This window comes from Lissotriton helveticus, chromosome 2_1 (genome assembly GCF_964261635.1).
Source record: "Lissotriton helveticus chromosome 2_1, aLisHel1.1, whole genome shotgun sequence".
In the NCBI taxonomy this organism is placed as follows: domain Eukaryota; kingdom Metazoa; phylum Chordata; class Amphibia; order Caudata; family Salamandridae; genus Lissotriton; species Lissotriton helveticus.
This window is the reverse complement of record NC_136059.1, coordinates 367,303,076-367,324,716: the sequence shown is the minus strand read 5'-3', so window position 1 is coordinate 367,324,716 and position 21,641 is coordinate 367,303,076. Positions and strand designations below refer to the sequence as shown.

The following is a 21,641-nucleotide window of genomic DNA, read 5'->3' as shown; positions in this document are numbered from 1 at the left end:
GTACCTCAAGCCCAACTGCAGCTCAAGGAAAGGGATCCCGCCCAGACGGATTCACAGCTGTGCTGCAAGGAAGGTGGGCAGGCACCGCAATTGATTGGAACCTCTGATGAGTACATGGGTTGGAGTCATGTCCTGAAGCCGCCGTCAGTTGGTAAGAGACCACATCTGATCCTTAGTCCCCAGCATTTGGCATATGGCAAACTGGGAAGAAGAATACAAATGTAACCTGCGCCCTGATACTGATAGGAATCTGACACCTATTTTATGTGCCTGAACTAAGGAGTCACAAGGCGGCTTCAGAGGTATTACTGCTGAGGTCACCATTTTTCGATAGTCTGCACTCTAGGAAGGGTGAATTGGTTGTCGCTTGGACCGCTGTGTGTGACACAGATGGTACACTTGTCCCTGGGTGTGATACAGGGTTGAGGCCTCACCACTTTGACCACTGTGGGTGATGCAGATAGTATGCATGGGGCCTAGTTGTGATATAGTGCCGAGACTGCAATCTTAATTTTTTAGTCTAAAAGGGTTTTCTCAGTACTGCAGGGTCTCTAAAACACTGTCGGTATCTGAAAGAAGTGAGAGGTGCTGTTCGCTTGGACCGCTGGGCATGAAACAGGTGGTACGTTAAGCCCCTGGGTGTGAAACAGAGTGCAATTTGGATGTTAGGGAAAGACTTAGATCTGGGAGATCAGGTGTAGCTTGTTTTTGGCCAAGAGAGACCTGTGATTCTTCAAGATATTCCTTTTCTCCTATAAAAAATTGTCGCTTTTTTTGCCCCGGAGCCGATATTGATGGATTATCGGGCTCAATTAGTGTACCACACATGACTTCCCCTGGTCAAAGGACAGCATGGGCTAGGAGCGGGCTAAAATATTTTTGCTAAAGTCATCACTTTTTTCTCTCCATTTTTTGCTTATTGTAGTTTTTTAATTTATGCAACGTATTTAATGTTGTGATGATTTGATGCTGTGGTGCCGGTAGATTAACTGAGCTGTATTTTGTATGAATATTGTGTTTTGTCGATGTCTTAATGTGCTATATGAAGGTGTTGCTATTTTCACAACCATTATTTCATATCACAGTAAGTCTGCTATTTGTTACCAATTTAATACTTGCACTTTCTTCCAGGTTGTGACCCTTCATATGCATTGATATTTTGTGTTTGTGAAATGTACATATTGATGCATCTGTACATAGCGTTGAGCTCATAATAAGTAGTTAGGACCAGCAATCCTTTAGATTAATATTTTCCCTACAACCAGAGCAGAACTTAAAAATTCCCCAAACCCCCAGAAAAACTAGGATGTGTCTGTCCCTTAAAAAGTACCCAAACTATCATAGAGTTGCCACTAAAACACATGCAACCCATGTTCTCCACACAGGCGGCAAAAACATGTAACAAGTATTGCCACGAATGGCGCGCAGACACAAAGGCACACAGTTTTCCCTGGCCAGAAGAGGGAACGTTCGACACCAACACAATTAAACACAGGAGGACAGGAGGACACATATACGGATGGACTAAATATGTAGGACAAAAGGACAGGAGATAGGCACTATTAGAAATGTGTGTCATCCTTGCGGAGGCCCAGACTGATAATCCTACACTACAGACAATAAGTAAAATGTCTGCACCTGCCCCGCCATATGCTGGTATGGAGGTGCTCTCCCACCCCTGCATTAGGATACATAAACCCACCAGTTAAGGGTGTCAGAGGTCCCCTACCGAGCAATGGACTGTTAGGTCTAGACACAAGGGCCTAACAGACCAGCAGGCATGGCCCCAGTCCAGTTCTAGGGCTCCCCGAAACTCAAAACCTCATCTGTCGCGTTCCACCCTTCAAGCTCCAGCAGCGCGAAGAAAGTACAATCCCACCAGGTCAAGTGAACATCTCGGGTTAACCATTCTGGACAATTATACAACTAGAGAAGGTGAGGAATGGTGTTCCAGTCCTCCGGGATCTGACTACTAGGTGGGGGCCACAGGGTTTGCTCAGGTAGCCAAAGAAACAACAAGTAGTGAGTTTGAAGGCAAGTTCAGACCAAAAAGAACTGCACACAGCTCGGAACGAAGGAGACAATCTAGGTGGGATTTAGAGGAAACGAGTGTACTAATTAGAGAGAGAGCAAGCCCGCACCATAGAAGATCAGCCAGAACGCAAAGCAGCATGCCTCCTCCTGAGGAGAGCTGGGGTAGGCACAGAGTACAATTCGAGGAAGAGTCTGAGGCAGCACTAAAGGTGAGGCTCCTGGCTGGGTCCCAAGCCTCACCAGATCATCAGTGTAGGAGAGGGGCTGACCGGGAAATCAGAAACCAAGGTAGCCTGGTGCAAAATCAAGCAAGACATAGAAGTAGGATGGCACCTTTGCGTGCACATGAGGGGAGCAGCGACGAAGAAGTCCGCTGCTCCCCTCAAACATGCGAAACAGATACACTGACCCTATAGAAGGCAGTGGCCCGAGAGAAAAGCAAGATCTTTGCTTGGCCATTTTGCAACCTGCACTGCTCGGCCGAGGGAAAGGATCATTGTGATAGGCCCTGGCCAGAGGAGGGATCCTTCGAACCAGATGACATGGTTGTTGCAGGAGACTGCATCTGGCATGGAGGGTGAGATCCCTAGTGGAACTTCCCCTAAATACAGGATTACTTAAGAAGATGGGGATGCTCTGTTAGGGAAAAACCAGTGGAGCTCACACACGCCAACATGTACCCACTACTTAAGAAGTGCACGTCTGGGACCATCTATGTGCCCTGGGCTCAGATGGATAAAGAAGGGTTAAAGACCAAATTGCGACCCTTGCTGGATGGAGCGGGGAAATGGATCTCATGTTTTGAGAAGAACATCGTGGGTGTAAATCCAGCGAGAGGCGATGTTAAATGTTTTCTAAGCAGCTCTATTGGAAAACGACTAACACAGTGTTCACCCGAGCTCGCATCCCAGCAGTCACGCTGACAAATACCGAGCATGATGGAGCCACATTCAATTCTAAATCTGGATGGCCCTGAGGGGAATATTTCCTGACTACCCAGATGTAGGAGAGATGATGGCTGAAACTATGAAACCTGAGGAGACCATAACTGAGTTTCTGGATAGAATGAGGGAATGATGGGGACAAGAGACAGCCATGTACTGACACAGGCCCACAAGTCATGTTCTTTTATAACATTGTCAATAAGAGACAACCCACAGAGACACAGAGTGGTTTGGGAAGCACAGTAGGGTTAGATACGAAACCCTGGCAGGATATACAGGCCCACATATTGCACTATTACAGACAGGGAACCCAGCCCAGTAGGGACCGGGGCCACAACAACTGCAAGGCAGGGATACTGTCTTGGGGGGCAAAGCCTTCTTGCAAATGCGGAACTCAAGTATGCAGTAAGTGACAACCCCCAATAACAAACAATCCATTAAATGCGCACCTCACAATTCACTGTACTTAAATTCAAAAGAAGGACCAATGAGACAATATCAGGAATTCAAGCCTTTACTTGCATTCTACAGTCAGCCTTTCTGGGTGCTCACTGGAGCCTAGTCTACAATACGCTGCTGATCCCCCAGGTCAGGGATGACTGACCACACCCCAGGGGAAGTGCTGTCTGACGAGGGGGGAGCAGGGTGGCTCCCATCCACTCCTTAAAGGCAGGCACCCATGCCCCCGCACCCACAAGTCAATTGGGTCGGGTTTCAATAACTGAATCGAATGGACTCCAATTTTAAAAAACCCCAGCCCAGGACCAAAATTCTTTCATGGCATGAGGTTCCAACCACACCCCAAATGTTAGCAGCCTCCTGCCAATCGAGGCACACTTTAAGTTCCAAAACGAAGCTGTCCTCCAGTTTTGGGATCCATCGAGCACACTCAGGAAAATGAAGACCCCATCACCTCTACAGTATCGGATTCAACAAGTTGCAAGGCACCGCGGGGCGCCGAGTCAGTTGGAAGCAAAAGGAACAACTGATGGACGGAATGCTGAACAATGCAAACATTCAATCCCAGTTACAAAGATCTGGGTTTAATCCATTGTTCTTTTGCTCACAATGCCATCCAACTTTTGACCCAGCCATGTGCAAATCAGTCTTGACCCTGCTCCTCATGAGAACAGTCCAGCTCAAACTACCAAGCCAGGCCCACCCTGAACTGGAAGCAAGCATCCTGGTAACCGGTTTTGCTGCATCACCCCATATCAGCCAAGCTAGTTGGAATCCAGTGGTGCAGTGAGGACTACACTCACATCTGGGCATACCCCTCCCACTTAGGGCGACAATAGAAAAAGAGACAACTGATGGACGGAGGGCCGAACAATGCAAACATTCACCCCCAGTCACAAAGATTTTGGTTTAATCCATCGTTCTTTTGCTTACCACGCCACCACAGTTTTGGACCGAGCCATATGCAAATCAGTCTTGACCCAGATCCTCATGGGAACAGTCCAGCACAGGCCAAACAGACAACCAATGAAAAAGCGCTAGAAATGGCCAGGCATGGGAAGCATTGGTGCAGGCTCTGCAGGATTCGCAAAGGGACAACGAGGGTTAATGTACAAGGACTATATATGTGGTACTGAATATGCGCACTGTATTTTGGACGTTATCTTTACAACTGGTACTGGGCTGTGTTATGTGTATTTGGAAGTGCCCACACCAACTGCTGTATGGGGGAGGGGACTCTGGGTGTTAGTTGGGAGTAAACATGAAGACGCAATTGATGGTTGCAGGAGGAATGCACTGTACTTTGGTTGTATGGCGATGAAAACTTAATAAAAATGTGTTTTCAAAAAATGGGAACAGTCCAGCCTGAACCGCAAAGCCAGGTCCTCCCTGGACCTGGACAAGCATCCTGGGGCCAGTTTTGGGGCATCACCCCTCATCAGCCAGGCTAGCTTGAATCCAGTGGCGCAGTGAACACGGGACCCACGTCTGGGCACACTCTTCCTACTTAGAGGGACAAAAGTAAAAGGAACAACTGATGGACTGATGCTGAACGATGCAAACATTCAACCACAGTCACAAAGATTTGGGTTCAATCCATCATTGTTTTGCTCACAACGCCACCCCAGTTTGGAACCGGCCATATGCAAATCAGTCTTGACCCTGCTCCTCATGGTAACAGCCCAGCCCAAACTGCCAACGCAGCTCCTCCCTGGACTGGAAAGAAGCATCCTGGGACATCACCCCTCATCAGCCAGGCTAGCTTGAATGCAGTGCAGCAGTGAGCACGGGACCCACACCTGGGCATACCCTTTCCACTTAGGGCGACAGAGTCAGTCAGGCGGGCAGATCTGCTCAAACAGCCAACTATCCCTTCATTGGACGAATTTCGACTAATTCTTGACCTTAGATTTTAAACTGGGCACTGGTGGGACATCTTTAAATGTCCTGCCACCTCTTATGTCCCTCTACTGCTGGAAAAAACAGAACCGGCACTCTCAACCTGGAAACTAGGATGTTGTTCCTGTTTACCTAACTAACTAAAGAGGGTTTTGGCCCATAATCGGTAAGGCTGAGCCAAAAATTGATATGCAACAACAAACATGCCAACACTGATATTCTTTCCATCAATCTTTCATTAAGCCCTTCGGCGCTCATGACGAGCTCAGCTCATCATGAGTTACGACGCTCGTACGCTCATGACGAGCTGAGCTCGTCATGTAACGCGGCTTTTAAAAAAACGCAGCGCACAGCGGGAAAACCGCTAGCGCGCATGCGGTTAAGGCACACATAAAAACTCAATGTGACCCAGAAACATCCGTTTCAATTTCTTCTTTGTTTTCTTGAAAAATTGATTTCTTTATAAGAAAATCATCAATTTCTACAAGAACCACAAATAAACTGCTACAGACCCACAAAAAACTTATTTATAAAAAATAATTGTACATTTGGACAAGACCAAAAAAATAAATGGACATTCCTGTACTCTGCCTGCGCTGGCACACAATCTGCAGCCAGCACCAAATGCAGGCACCCTTGCACCATGAAGCAAGGACGCCTGTATTACAGGCAGGGTTGTTTTGTGCAGGAAAGGACAGCTTCAAGCACATAAACATCAATTTACTGAGGCGTTTTCCTCTTTCTAAGTGTGCTGCAGAAAGGAGGAGAAAAAAAAGATGTTTCTCTTCATTGCACCCCGGTGGGAAGGAATACAATTCTGACACATTCCCAAGTTTACCAGTGATGGTAAATCTGAGAATGCTTCAGAATACATCGGTGGATGTGTGGGAACACCCAAGCTCCACCATGTAACGCCCCCCCACCATGCACAATAACGCATGGCAGAGACTGCTGCTGCTTTGCGGTACTCCAGATTTACCAAGCCGCCCAAGCAGGCCTTTGCATGACTTGGTAAATCTCATTTTAGGTTCGGTTTTACCCTGCTTCCCCTTCCATGGTACAAGGGTGACTCGAAACCTTAATAAATCTGGGCCGTAATCCTTGGCCTTTCAGCAGACCAGACAGCATTATGGTCAGGTGTGCCAATTCTAATTGTGATTACATGCAAAAGTGTGTGAAACAGTACAAAGCATTCAAATATTGGTATGGTGATAGTTAAAGATTGCATTGCATACAGGTTTAGTGGGTGCACTGATTGGTAAAGTGAAGGACAAGCAAGATGGTACGTGCAGCAAAGAGTGAACATAGGGAGCTGAAGAGGAAAGAGGTGAGATATGAGATATGCAGATTCAGTGTTTCAGAAAGATATTAGGATAAAATAGTGTAAATATCTAATATACTAACAGAGAGACTGAAGAAGAGACTGGTGTGAATGGAGAACAGGAGTGATTGAGAGACTGTGAAGACCTTGTATCTTTTACAATCAAAGTATATGTGTGTGTGTGTGTGTGTGTGTGTGTGTGTGTGTGTGTGTGTGTGTGTGTGCGTGTGTGTGTGTGTGCATGTTCGCTTGTGTATTCACTGAAAAAAAGAAAGGTTAATGGGATATTATAGTTGATTGAAAATGTCACTTTAAGTAAACCATTTTTAACAAACTAAACCTCTGAATAGTTATCTCAAGTAACTATAACATGTGGCCTAAAGCAACTATATTTTCAGTCCCTAATTTGGCTGGTGTTGTGCCTAATTTTCCTATGGAAAATTTCATGTGTAAAATGCATTTTGAGACCCCCCCACTTTATTTGGCCCCCGCTTGACAGATCAACCCAAACCTTTCAAGGAGGGAGCTGGGGTGAATTAACTTTTCTTTGGAAAGGTTTTATGAAGATTCGTCAAACAGCACCAAAGTTATAAGCAAAACAGAAAATGAAAACGAGGCCCTAACTGTAACTACCTTGTGATGAAAGGTATATATATATATATATATATATATATATATATATATATATATATATATATATATATATATTTTGCCTTGTCTCTTCTCACCACGATTACCACGGATGAAGTCACGACACAGCAACAGGTCAGTTCACAGATATTTTATTTACACACCATGTGCAAAATAAACGTGCATCAAATAACGGACTGCCTACGCGTTTCGGCTACTCCTAGCCTTCCACTGGACCATAGAGTCCTCGGGTCTAGACCTCATTTTTAAAGTGCTCAGTGTAAGTACCCTCTTCCCTTTCCTTGGTCATCTAGACCAACAACCCTGCACAGTTAATTGTCGGCATACTAAGGCAGCCATTTTACATTTTAATATCTACGTAAAGTACTCTGTTTGTTCAAAACCAATGAAAACCAAATTATAATATGAACATATTGACATTTCTACAATTTTACAATTTTTACATCCCATTCCTATTTACAATTACGGTTTTATGATAGTTAATGAACCCATTGTTGCTCGACTATATTTAGTAAAGTACTCTGTTAAATCCACAATCCCGGGCAAAGTTGTATTTCAACATACTTTTAAAGCCAAATTCTAGTTCCACTGGTATATATGTACACTATTTAATGATTACAGTCTGTTGAATGTTCCATAATTATGTACATACTCCTTAGTTACTAGTTTATATGGCTGTATTTGATTGGGTGACGCAAATGAACATTCAAGATTTATGTAAAGTACAGGTTTTATATCCGCTTTGTTCATGTCCTAGACACCCATTCATTCTATGTTGTTCCATTATTGTCCGTTTCCTCTTTAACAATGATTCATAATAACTCTGTACAAACCCTGGGATGCTATGATATTTTGGTTTATGGGTTCTGGCTGATATGTTGTATTCAATTTCAAATTTCCTCACATCTATTTACATTATTTATACCGTTCTTACACTTCTCTGCTTTGTGAAATAGTTCTCTCATTTTCTCTACCATTTCCTCCTCTTATTTTTACAGATGTACAAACAGTTCGGCATCTAAATTATGTCCAAATGGGACCTCAGTTCCCATGCCTAATATCATTCTGGATTCCAGTTTTTGAAGTTGTAAAGTTCGATCTCCACCCCTCTCCGAGATTTTGCTTAATTTGATTCCTGAATATTTCAATAAGGCAGGGTTACTCTGATGGTGTTTGGCAAAATGTGCGGCCATCGGGTAGCCAGGGTCTTTGTTCTTAATTGCCCTTAGGTGTTGTAATATTCTTAATTTCAATTTATTGATCGTGCTCCCGATATAAGATTTATCACAGGGGCATTGTAATCTGTAGACCACACATTTGGATTCACACGTGATGTGCTCCTTTATTTTCTCTGTTTTGCCGTTTTGAAGTTTGTACTCCTTGATGTTCACGCCATGCTCACAGGCTTTGCACTTGTAGCACTTCCAGAACCCAGGAGCAGTTAACCAAGTTCGTTTGTCCGGTTCTCTTAACTCAAGATGACTTTGTGTTAAGATATCTCATAGAGATGAAGTTTTCCGGTAGGCAATACTTGGAAAGGTTGTTAAGTTATTTTTCAAAGTTTCATCCAGGAGCAATATTTTCCAATGTTTTTGCAATGCCCTTTTCATTTCATTACTTTGGTTGTCAAAATCAATGATTAATCTTGTCACTTCTTTCTCATGATTACTTCCCATGTCTATGATGTTTTCAGACCTTTGTATTTTCAGTACAAGCAAATCCACTCTATTTTTCATTGTCATCCTTGATTTTGCAGAGGATATTACTTCTTCAGGGTATATATATATATATATATATATATATATATATATATATATATATATATATATATATATATATATATATTACCTACTGGCGATAGCCAGTAGGTATATATAGTTAGGATTTTTTTCCTATGGGATTTTTGAAAATTCTATGTCAAATAACTTTGGCGTTTGAGGACAGAATCGGCTGAAATTTTCAGGAAAATGGAACATTTTGTTTCTGAGCAGCCCCTGAAAATTTGGGGGGGTTTCGTCAAGGGGGGGCCGAGAAAAAAGAGGGGTCCCAAAACGTGTTTTTCCCATGCAATTTTCCATAGGGCGGTTGGCCTCACTTTTAGCCCGAACGGCTGAATGGATTTACACCAAACTTGGCAAAATTGTAGGGACTGGTAGCCCGATGTGCCTTTACTATGTCTCAAGATATAGGCTCCAGTGGTTTTTACGAAAATTAACTTTGAAAAATATATATTGGGCTACATTGGGCTATATATATGTTGGAGCCCAAATGTAGCCCAATGTAGCCCAATGTAGCCCAAAGATGGCCACCAGAGACAAAAAAAACAAATGTAGCCCAAATATCAGCCAGATGTAGCCCAACTATAGCCCAATGACAGAATGTCCCAGAGTGTTCTAAAGAACAACTAGAGTGCTAACAGTCCTACTTATTACAAAGGTATGGCACACCTGAAGCCATCTTGATTGGAATAAAGTGGTAACTCTTAAAACATTTAATTTAAAAGGGAACAAAATGAGGGGGTTCATTTTGCCATAGAAAGTATGATTAGCGAATATAAAACGAAATCCCGCATACCATCAGTCCGCAAAAAAAATCCTGCATGTACTATTAGGCCGCAAATTAAAATAACGAAAACTTTTAGAACGAATATGCCTTTAGCATACACTAAACAACTAAACTACCCTAAACCCTAAAACACTACCCCCAGCATGACCCTACACTACACAAACAGTACAACACTACCCTAAACCCTAAAACACTACCCCCAGCATGACCCTACACTACACAAACACTACAACACTACCCTAAACCCTAAAACACTACCCCCAGCATGACCCTACACTACGCAAACACTACAACACTACCCAAAACCCTAAAACACTACACCCCAGCATGACCCTACACTACGCAACCACTACAACACTACCCTAAACCCTAAAACACTACCCCCAGCATGACCCTACACTACACAAACACTACAACACAACCCTAAACCCTAAAACACTACCCCCAGCATGACCCTACACTACACAAACACTACAACACTACCCTAAACCCTAAAACCCTACCCCCAGCATGACCCTACACTACACAAACACTACAACACAACCCTAAACCCTAAAACACTACACCCCAGCATGACCCTACACTACGCAAACACTACAACACTACCCTAAACCATAAAACACTACCCCCCAGCATGACCCTACACTACGCAAGCACTACAACACTACGCAAAACTCTAAAACACTACACCCCAGCATGACCCTACACTACGCAAACACTACAACACTACCCTAAACCCTAAAACACTACCCCCAGCATGACCCTACACTACGCAAACACTACAACACTACCCTAAACCCTAAAACACTACCCCCAGCATGACCCTACACTACGCAAACACTACAACACTACCCTAAACCCTAAAACACTACCCCCAGCATGACCCTACACTACGCAAACACTACAACACTACCCAAAACCCTAAAACACTACACCCCAGCATGACCCTACACTACGCAAACACTACAACACTACCCTAAACCCTAAAACACTACCCCCAGCATGACCCTACACTACGCAAACATTACAACACTACCCTAAACCCTAAAACACTACCCCCAGCATGACCCTACACTACGCAAACACTACAGCACTACCCAAAACCCTAAAACACTACACCCCAGCATGACCCTACACTACGCAAACACTACAACACTTCCCTAAACCCTAAAACACTACCCCCAGCATGACCCTACACTACACAAACACTACAACACTACCCTAAACCCTAAAACACTACCCCCAGCATGACCCTACACTACGCAAACACTACAACACTACCCTAAACCCTAAAACACTACCCCCAGCATGACCCTACACTACGCAAACACTACAACACTACCCAAAACCCTAAAACACTACACCCCAGCGTGACCCTACACTACGCAAACACTACAACACTACCCTAAACCCTAAAACACTACCCCCAGCGTGATCCTACACTACGCAAACACTACAACACTACCCTAAACCCTAAAACACTACCCCCAGCATGACCCTACACTACGCAAACACTACAACACTACCCTAAACCCTAAAACACAACCCCCAGCATGACCCTACACTACGCAAACACTACAACACTACCCTAAACCCTAAAACACTACCCCCAGCATGACCCTACACTACGCAAACACTACAACACTACCCTAAACCCTAAAACACTACCCCCAGCATGACCCTACACTACGCAAACACTACAACACTACCCTAAACCCTAAAACACTACCCCCAGCATGACCCTACACTACGCAAACACTACAACACTACCCTAAACCATAAAACACTACACCCAGCATGACCCTACACTACGCAAACACTACAACACTACCCTAAACCCTAAAACACTACCCCCCAGCATGACCCTACACTACGCAAACACTACAACACTACCCTAAACCCTAAAACACTACCACCAGCATGACCCTACACTACGCAAACACTACAACACTACCCAAAACCCTAAAACACTACCCCCAGCATGACCCTACACTACGCAAACACTACAACACTACCCTACACCCTAAAACACTACCCCCAGCATGACCCTACACTACGCAAACACTACAACACTACCCTAAACCCTAAAACACTAGCCCCAGCATGACCCTACACTACGCAAACACTACAACACTACCCAAAACCCTAAAACACTACCCCCAGCATGACCCTACACTACACAAACACTACAACACTACCCAAAACCCTAAAACACTACACCCCAGCATGACCCTACACTACGCAAACACTACAACACTACCCAAAACCCTAAAACACTACACCCCAGCATGACCCTACACTACGCAAACACTACAACACTACCCAAAACCCTTAAACACTATCCCCAGCATGACCCTACACTACGCAAACACTACAACACTACCCAAACCCCTAAAACACTACCCCCAGCATGACCCTACACTACGCAAACACTACAACACTACCCTAAACCCTAAAATACTACACCCCAGCATGACCCTACACTACGCAAACACTACAACACTACCCAAAACCCTAAAACACTACCCCCAGCATGACCCTACACTACGCAAACACTACAACACTATCCTAAACCCTAAAACACTACGCCCAGCATGACCCTACACTACGCAAACACTACAACACTACCCTAAACCCTAAAACACTAGCCCCAGCATGACCCTACACTACGCAAACACTACAACACAACCCTAAACCCTAAAACACTACCCCCAGCATGACCCTACACTACGCAAACACTACAACACTACCCTAAACCCTAAAACACTACCCCCAGCAAACACTACAACACAACCCTAAACCCTAAAACACTACCCCCAGCATGACCCTACTCTAAACAACCACCACAACTCTACACTACACTAACACAACACTACACTACACAACACTACACTACACTACACAATCACTAACCCACGAAAAAATGAACACAAACCCACTTACCTCTCTCGTCATCGTGGTTTTCACAACGCAAATGCATTTACCATACGTGCCTTTAAAACGTAATTCTTTGTAAAGGCATGCGCGATAAATGCACATGCGTTTTGAAAAAATGCGGGATAATGGTATGCGAGGTCAATGACCTTGCGGGATAATGGTATGCGGACTGAAAGTCTGCGGGATAAAAAATGCGGGAAAATGGCTGCAAACCATGATTAGCAGCAGACTTCCCTGGTGAGCACTAGCTTTACTACAGTGATCTAATGAGCAACTAGAGTGCTAACATTCAGAATTTATGGCAAATGTGTGACACATCTGAATGCCTTCTTGACAGAACCAAAGTAAACAAGCATTGAAAATGCAATAGATCTCGCCCTCGTTTAAGTTAACCCCTTCCATGCTCATGACGGAACGGTTCCGTCATCAGCGTCGGTGCTCCGTGCTGATGACGGAACATTTCCGTCATGAGTCAATATGATTTATTACCCTTCAGCACTGCAGCGAAATTCGCGCAGCACTGAAGGGGTTAAAGCCATTCTGTTTGTAATGAGGTGGCTTTTTAGCTTTGCTTTTATTAGTGTTTTTAAAACTTTCATGTAAATAACATGCATATGTATGCATATATGTATATGTATGCATGCATTTATATTTATATAGATATGCAGATTATATATGTTTATATATGTATATTACCTACTGGCGATAGCCAGTGGGTATATATAGTTAGGATTTTTTCTCTATGGGATTTCTGAAAATTCTATGTCTAATAACTTTGGCGTTTGTGGACGGAATTGGCTGAAATTTTCAGGAAAATGGCACATTTTGTTTCTGAGCAGCCCCTGAAAATTTGGGGGGGGGTTCGTCAAGGGGGGGCCGAGAAAAAAGGGGGGTCCCAAAACGCGTTTTTCACATTCATTTTTCCATGGGGCGTTTGGACTCACTTTTAGCTCGAACGGCTGAATAGATTTACATGAAACTTGGCAAAGTTGTAGATATGGTTTGCCCGACGTGCCTTTGCTATGTCTCAATATATGTGCTCCAGTGGATTTTGAGAAATTAACGTTTAAAAAAATATATATATCTGTGACAGCGCTCCGGTTAGCGCCCCGGTTCGCGTACCTGACGCGTAATGGAACTTCGCGAAGCGAAGCTGATTGGCTCTCCGGTGTCTGTCAACATTCTAAACAGTCCGGAGCGGCCGCCATCTTGTCTCTCGGTAGGATCGAGAGACAAGATGTGGTGAAAAACGAAGGGGGAAATGAAGGAAAGGGGGCAAGGTAGACCCCTCCTGACCCCCTAGGATTGATGAGGGGGATATTAAAGTGCCCCGCGGGGCAAAAAAAAACAAAACATTTTTTTTTGCGATTTTATGCCGTAGAGGCGCGTCCCGGTACGCGAACCGGGCAGCTCACCGGGCAGCTAACCGGGCAGCTAACCGGCAGCGTAGCTGTCAACATTGTAAACAGTCCGGAGCGGCCGCCATCTTGTCTCTCGGTAGGTTCGAGAGACAAGATGTGGTGAAAAAAGAAGGGGGAAATGAAGGAAAGGGGGCAAGGTAAACCCCTCCTGACCCCCTAGGATTGATGAGGGGGATATTAAAGTCCCCCGCGATTTTTCGCGGTAGAGGCGCTTCCCGGTACGTGAACCGGGCAGCTAACCGGCAGCGTAACGGGAGTCCGCCATCTTGTGTTTTTGGAGCGTCCGGTTCGCCTACCGGGTAGCGTCCCGGTAAGCGTAACAAGGGGAAAACCAAGAGAAACAGTAAAAAAAAAATGAAGGGAATAGATTTCCAGCAAACTTGGCAAAATTGTAGGGACTGTTTGTTTGATGTGCCTTTGCAAGGCCTCAAGATATGTGCACGTGTGGATTTTGTCTAATTAAGGTTAAAAAAAATATATATATCTGTAAGCGTGCTCCGGCACGCTTACGTTACGGGTTTTGTTTGCGCTGCAGAGCCGATACGTCACGGTTATGCGACGCGTCATGAGGCGTCTCACGTGGCTACGTGATTCCCCCTCTGGTCTCCACTTGTATCATTAGCGCGGGGATGCCTCCGGGTCACCAGGCGCTTTATAAATCGCTAAATAAATAAATAAATAAATAAATAAAGAATATATTTTACAGCTATAGATATTAGCTTTTAAAAAACCAATGAAATTCACTGAAAAAACCATAGGTTATAGACCATATATAGTTAGGAATTTGCATTTACAAAACCTTGAAAATTCACTGAAAAAACCATAGGTTAGAGACCATATATAGTTAGCTGGACATTTTATTGCCATAAAACCAATAAATTCCATATATAGTTAGTTGCACTAACTATATATCGCGCACCCGCAATCCACTGCTGATGATGTCACATATTACATCATTCATGACATGGTCAGTGACATCACTGATGACATCACTGATGACATCTCAAATGACATCACTGATGACATCACTGATGACATCTCAAATGACATCACTGATGACATCATGACACACCAATACCAGTTACTACATACGCACTCACTGATTCCTACGTCTACACACACATTCACTCATTAACCCATACAATCACTCATACATACAGTCACTCATTATTACAACACTATCATATGCACTCATACACCTATGCAGACACTCACACACTGCCACTCATCCATGGAGTTACTCACACACCTAGTCAGTCCTGTAAAGAATCAATCACACTTCCATTTCCTCATCTATACAGTTAAACACAGAACACCATACTTCAGTGACATCACTGATGACATCACTGATGACATCTCAAATGACATCACTGATGACATCTCAAATGACATCACTGATGACATCTCAAATGACATCACTGATGACATCATGACACACCAATACCAGTTACTACATACGCACTCACTGATTCCTACGTCTACACACACATTCACTCATTCACCCATACAATCACTCATACATACAGTCACTCATTATTACAACACTATCATATGCACTCATACACCTAGTCAGTCCTGTGAAGAATCAATCACACTTCGATTTCATCATCTATACAGTTAAACACAGAACACCATACTTTTTCACACATATACTAACACATACTTACTCTCTTATACAATCACTGATACAAGTACACATTGATATGCACAGAGTCACACACCTCCCAGCCAGCCACACACACACTCAGTCTTCCATACATCCACTCATTCTTCAATATGTAAAACATATTTAAACTTTACAAAAACACACAGACACTAGATGATGTCATCAGTGATGTCATTTGAGATGTCATCAGCGATGTCATCAGTGATGTCATTTGAGATGTCATCAGTGATGTCATCAGTGATGTCACTGACCATGTCATGAATGATGTAATATGTGACATCATCAGCAGTGGATTGCGGGTGCGCGATATATAGTTAGTGCAACTAACTGTATATGGAATTTCATTGGTTTTATGTCAATAAAATGTCCAGCTAACTATATATGGTCTCTAACCTATGGTTTTTTCAGTGAATATATATATATATACATACATATATATATGATAAAGAGCTTTTGCTCGAAACGCGTCAGCCTAATAAACAACCTTGAAGTCTTATCTTTTCCTGTGACCGAACCTGAACGGGGAAACCTTTGCTCATATATATATATATATATATATATATATATATATATATATATATATATATATATATATATATATATATATATATATATATATTTATTTATTTATGCGGAGTTATTTGGAAAGGACACTGTGACTTTAAGAGATGGAGGGGGTTGGATGTTTGCTTGAATGGGAATGTATATCTTTGGACATTCAACGGCCCCCAGCTGATGAACTTTGTAGTTTAAACGGCATTGAGGAAGGCGAGTAGCTGAAACTTGTATGCCAAGGCACTTCTAGTACATCAATTTGACAATACTGTACTTACATCTCTGGTGAACTTATAAACTTGCAGGTAGTGTATCTGAGCTGTGTCGGAGCCCTTTTTTTAACAGAAGTGTGAGTTGGGCAATGATATATATATATATATATATATATATATATATATATATATATATATATATATATATATATATATTACCTACTGGCGATAGCCAGTAGGTATATATAGTTAGGATTGTTTTCCATAGGGAAATCGCAACATTCTATTGGGAATAACTTTGGCGCCGGTTGAGGAATCAGCCTGAATTTTTCAGCAACTTTGCCTCGCGGCGCTCCGGTCCTTCCCTGAAAGTTTGGAAGGGATCCGTCAATCGGGGGCCGAGATAAAAGGGGGGTCCCAAAACGTGTTTTCCCCATGTTAATTTCCATAGGGCGGTCTGTCGCACTTTTAGCTCGAACGGCTGAATGGATTTTCACCAAACTTGGCAAAATTGTAGGGACTGGTAGCCCGATGTGCCTTTGCTATGTCTCAAGATATGTGCTCCAGTGGATTTTGAGTAATTTAGGTTCAAAAAAATTTATATATCTGTAGCAGCTTACCGGTGAGCTTACCGGTACGCTTACGGTACGCGTACGTGCGCGTACGGTACGCGTACCTCTAGAGCGTGAGCTGCATTCTGATTGGCTGCCAATGTCTGTCAACACTCCAAAACAGAAACTGTTGGCAGCCATCTTGTGCCTCGGTAGACTGAGGCACAGGAAAGCAGAAAAACAAACGTGTAGAACTCAAAAAAGGGGCAGGGTAGAAGCACCCCGACCCCCTAGACCTGCTCAGGGGGTCCCACAAGGACCCCCAAGGCAAAATAAAATTAAAAAAATGTTTTAAATCGCGGGGTATGCGTACCGTACGCGTACGCTCACGGTATGCGTACCCCGACATTTACAAAAAAAATGTGGGACCCCCTGAGCAGGCCTAGGGGGTCAGGGTGATTCTACTCTGGCCCCTTTGCGAGTTTCACACCTTTGTTTCACTGCTTTCTTGTGCCTTGGTTCTAACAAGGCACAAGATGGCTGCCAACAATTCCTGGTTTTGAGTGTTGACAGACAGTGGCAGCCAATCAGCATGCCTTCCCGAGAAAGCTGCATGGTCATTGGCTGTCAACACTTCTAACCAGGAGGTGTTGGAATCTATCTTGTGCTAGTGTTGACAGACAGTGACAGCCAATCAGCATGCCTTCCCGAGAAAGCTGCATGCTCATTGGCTGTCAACACTTCTAACCAGGAAGTGTTGGCATCCATCTTGGGTCTTAATAGACTGAGGCAGAAAAAAGCAGAAAAACAAACGTGTAGAACACAAAAAGGGGCAGGGTAGAAACATCCTGACCCCTTAGGGTGCTCAGGTGGTCCCACTAGGATATTAATATATTTAAACGTTATCCGCTAATAGAATTAGCATTTAAAAAACCTTTGAAATTCACTGAAAAAAACATAGGTTTCAGGCCATATATAGTTAGGAATTAGCATTTAAAAAACCTTTGAAATTCACTGAAAAAACCATAGGTTTCAGGCCTTATATAGTTAGGAATTAGCATTTAAAAAAGTCTGAATATATAAAAACGTTATCCGCTAATAGAATTAGCATTTAAAAAACCTTGCAAATTCACTGAAAAAACCATAGGATTCAGGCCTTATATAGTTAGGAATTAGCATTTAAAAAACCTTGCAAATTCACTGAAAAAAACATAGGTTTCAGGCCATATATAGTTAGGAATTAGGCACAAGAAAGCAGAAAAACAAATGTGTAGAACACAAAAAGGGGGCAGGGTAGAAACACCCTGACCCCTTAGGGCTGCTCAGGTGGTCCCACTAGGATATTAATATATTTAAACGTTATCCGCTAATAGAATTAGCATTTAAAAAACCTTTGAAATTCACTGAAAAAACCATAGGTTTCAGGCAATATATAGTTAGGAATTAGCATTTAAAAAACCTTGGAAATTCACTGAAAAAACCATAGGTTTCAGGTCATATATAGTTAGGTATTGGCATTTAAAAAACCTTGGAAATTCACTGAAAAATACATAGGTTTCAGGTCATATATAGTTAGGTATTAGCATTTAAAAAACCATTGAAATTCACTCAAAAAACTATAAGTTTTAGTGGTGTTATAGTTAGCTGGACATTTTACTCATACAAAACCATTGAAATTGCTCATATATAGTTAGTTGGACTAACTATATTTCGCGCACCCGCAATCCACTGCTGATGATGTCACATATTACATCATTCATGACATGGTTAGTGACATCACTGATGACATCACTGATGACTTCTCAAATGACATCTGAATTTTCCCTGTTTATGGCTGCTTCCTTTCACGTCGTTGGAGGGTGGATTCATATACTTCGTGTCAGCCAGAGGACACATTAAGGAGCCCCGTCCTGTCAAGAGGCTGCCTATTGTTCTGGTGCCTGCGAAAGCGGATGGAATTTGCTCAGGTATAAGAGTTTAGGCAGTCCACCAACAGAGCGCCGGAATGGGAAGGACACTGCTTAAGGCAGACCGTGACTTCACGGGAGAGTCGGTGCAATCTCGCCGATCCATGTCCCAGCTGGAAGACGCGCTGCGGGTTGGGACGTCGCGCAGGGACTCGAGGGGCCAGGACATCATAATGCGATCTCACCAAGTGTGCCCAGTCCTACAAACGCCTTAACGAAAAGATAAAACTTTGGTTCCCCACATCACGCCAATCCGGAGTATAGCTTTCTGGGAGTTGTAGTTTTGCAATGGCTGCAACAAGGCGGATGATCACATGGTTGGGGGCGTGTAGGATGTAAATAACGGACATTTGAGCTGGGCCACACAAACATGAGACGCGGCAGCAAAAGGTGTCTGAGGAAGGAATATAAACCGAAATGCATTATACCTACGCTGTCCAGTTCCAATTAAAAGCCTCACCTGAATCTTCCCTGTTTGTGGCTGCTTCCTTTCACGTCGTTGGAGGGTGGATTCATATACTTCGTGTCAGCCAGAGGACACATTAAGGAGCCCCGTCCTGTCAAGAGGCTGCCTATTGTTCTGGTGCCTGCGAAAGCGGATGGAATTTGCTCAGGTATGGGCGTTTAGGCAGTCCACCAACAGAGCGCCGGAATGGGAAGGACACTGCTTAAGGCAGACCGTGACTTCACGGGAGAGTCGGTGCAATCTCGCCAATCCATGTCCCAGCTGGAAGACGCGCTGCGGGTTGGGACGTCGCGCAGGGACTCGAGGGGCCAGGACATCATAATGCGATCTCACCAAGTGTGCCCAGTCCTACAAACGCCTTAACGAAAAGATAAAACTTTGGTTCCCCACATCACGCCAATCCGGAGTATAGCTTTCTGGGAGTTGTAGTTTTGCAATGGCTGCAACAAGGCGGATGATCACATGGTTGGGGGCGTGTAGGATGTAAATAACGGACATTTGAGCTGGGCCACACAAACATGAGACGCGGCAGCAAAAGGTGTCTGAGGAAGGAATATAAATCGAAATGCATTATACCTACGCTGTCCAGTTCCAATTAAAAGCCTCACCTGAATTTTCCCTGTTTGTGGCTGCTTCCTTTCACGTCGTTGGAGGGTGGATTCATATACTTCGTGTCAGCCAGAGGACACATTAAGGAGCCCCGTCCTGTCAAGAGGCTGCCTATTGTTCTGGTGCCTGTGAAAGCGGATCGAATTTGCTCAGGTATGGGCGTTTAGGCAGTCCACCAACAGAGCGCCGGAATGGGAAGGACACTGCTTAAGGCAGACCGTGACTTCACGGGAGAGTCGGTGCAATCTCGCCGATCCATGTCCCAGCTGGAAGACGCGCTGCGGGTTGGGACGTCGCGCAGGGACTTGAGGGGCCAGGACATCATAATGCGATCTCACCAAGTGTGCCCAGTCCTACAAACGCCTTAACGAAAAGATAAAACTTTGGTTCCCCACATCACGCCAATCCGGAGTATAGCTTTCTGGGAGTTGTAGTTTTGCAATGGCTGCAACAAGGCGGATGATCACATGGTTGGGGGCGTGTAGGATGTAAATAACGGACATTTGAGCTGGGCCACACAAACATGAGACGCGGCAGCAAAAGGTGTCTGAGGAAGGAATATAAACCGAAATGCATTATACCTACGCTGTCCAGTTCCAATTAAAAGCCTCACCTGAATTTTCCCTGTTTGTGGCTGCTTCCTTTGACGTCGTTGGAGGGTGGATTCATATACTTCGTGTCAGCCAGAGGACACATTAAGGAGCCCCGTCCTGTCAAGAGGCTGCCTATTGTTCTGGTGCCTGTGAAAGCGGATGGAATTTGCTCAGGTATGGGCGTTTAGGCAGTCCACCAACAGAGCGCCGGAATGGGAAGGACACTGCTTAAGGCAGACCGTGACTTCACGGGAGAGTCGGTGCAATCTCGCCGATCCATGTCCCAGCTGGAAGACGCGCTGCGGGTTGGGACGTCGCGCAGGGACTTGAGGGGCCAGGACATCATAATGCGATCTCACCAAGTGTGCCCAGTCCTACAAACGCCTTAACGAAAAGATAAAACTTTGGTTCCCCACATCACGCCAATCCGGAGTATAGCTTTCTGGGAGTTGTAGTTTTGCAATGGCTGCAACAAGGCGGATGATCACATGGTTGGGGGCGTGTAGGATGTAAATAACGGACATTTGAGCTGGGCCACACAAACATGAGACGCGGCAGCAAAAGGTGTCTGAGGAAGGAATATAAACCGAAATGCATTATACCTACGCTGTCCAGTTCCAATTAAAAGCCTCACCTGAATTTTCCCTGTTTGTGGCTGCTTCCTTTGACGTCGTTGGAGGGTGGATTCATATACTTCGTGTCAGCCAGAGGACACATTAAGGAGCCCCGTCCTATCAAGAGGCTGCCTATTGTTCTGGTGCCTGTGAAAGAGGATGGAATTTGCTCAGGTA

At 44.1% G+C, this 21,641-nt stretch overlaps 1 protein-coding gene across 1 annotated transcript in view; it reads right to left on the bottom strand.

The window, feature by feature from the left end:
* The window catches only part of EGFLAM (EGF like, fibronectin type III and laminin G domains), an 812,243-nt gene that overhangs the window by 774,593 nt on the left and 16,009 nt on the right, over positions 1–21,641 (bottom strand). The gene's annotated exons all lie outside the window — the stretch shown is intronic.